The following is a 1,038-nucleotide window of genomic DNA, read 5'->3' on the forward strand; positions in this document are numbered from 1 at the left end:
TGACCTTGCAGTCTAGTGCATTTACCCACAGCTATTTTTCCAGAGGCGAGATGGCTCCTATATCTATTTATGTCTAATAAGCCACCCCCAAACTTAATGGCTGTACATTTGTGCCTTCACTCTCTTTCTATATGTTTTCTTTTTCCAGTAGCATAGCACAGCCTTTTTCTTTTTAATGCCATGGAGGATGATTGCTCTAAACAAAAACAGAAGCTGCAAGGCCTTTTAAACACTAGGCCTAGAACTAGCATCAGAAGTGTCATTGCAATCCAAGATCATCCCAGATTTAAGTGGAACTAGACTCCCCTTGACTCTGGAATGATCTTGTATGTGTGTGAAGCAGTACACACAGGAGAGAAGGAATTGATGGTGCCATCTGAAGGCAATCTACTATACAAATATTTGTTTTAACGTTCAAAATGAAGCAAATCCTACAAGTAGACATAAGGATTTAGAACATCAAGGATAATGAGAAAGCCCTAAAATATTTTAGAGCGAAAACACATAATTTTGCTACACCTCAGTTTAGGGTGAGTGTGTATGACTGGTGTTGGCTGCTGTCTATTGTTGGTCAGGTGGTATAGGAGCTGGCGTTTGTTCCATTTCAGTTGTGCTACAGAGGATATTGTTGTGGCTGGGCTAAATGGGCACAGTTGCTGTAGTCTGTCAGTTGGGAAAGAGACCACCCTCCTCCCCAAGAAAACAAAACAGAATAAACAATGAACCAACAATGAAAAGAGAAAACGATAAAGAAAGAAAAAGCAACAGGAAATACAACCCCCCCCCCACCAATGATATAATGACAAGGATCAAACAGCACAGCCTTCGGTATGGATTACATCTCAATGTAAAGAAGACAAAAATTCTCACCATTGGACCAATAAACAACAGAGAAAAGATTGAAGTTGTCAAGGACTTCATTCTTCTTGGATCAACTATCAACACTCATGGAAGTAGCAGTCAAGAAATCAAATGACATATTGCATTAGGCAAATCTGCTGCACAAGACCTTTCTAAAGTGTTGAAGAGCAAAGATGT

The sequence above is a fragment of the Chrysochloris asiatica genome, unplaced genomic scaffold, assembly GCF_000296735.1.
Source record: "Chrysochloris asiatica unplaced genomic scaffold, ChrAsi1.0 scaffold00127, whole genome shotgun sequence".
Taxonomy (NCBI): Eukaryota; Metazoa; Chordata; class Mammalia; order Afrosoricida; family Chrysochloridae; genus Chrysochloris; species Chrysochloris asiatica.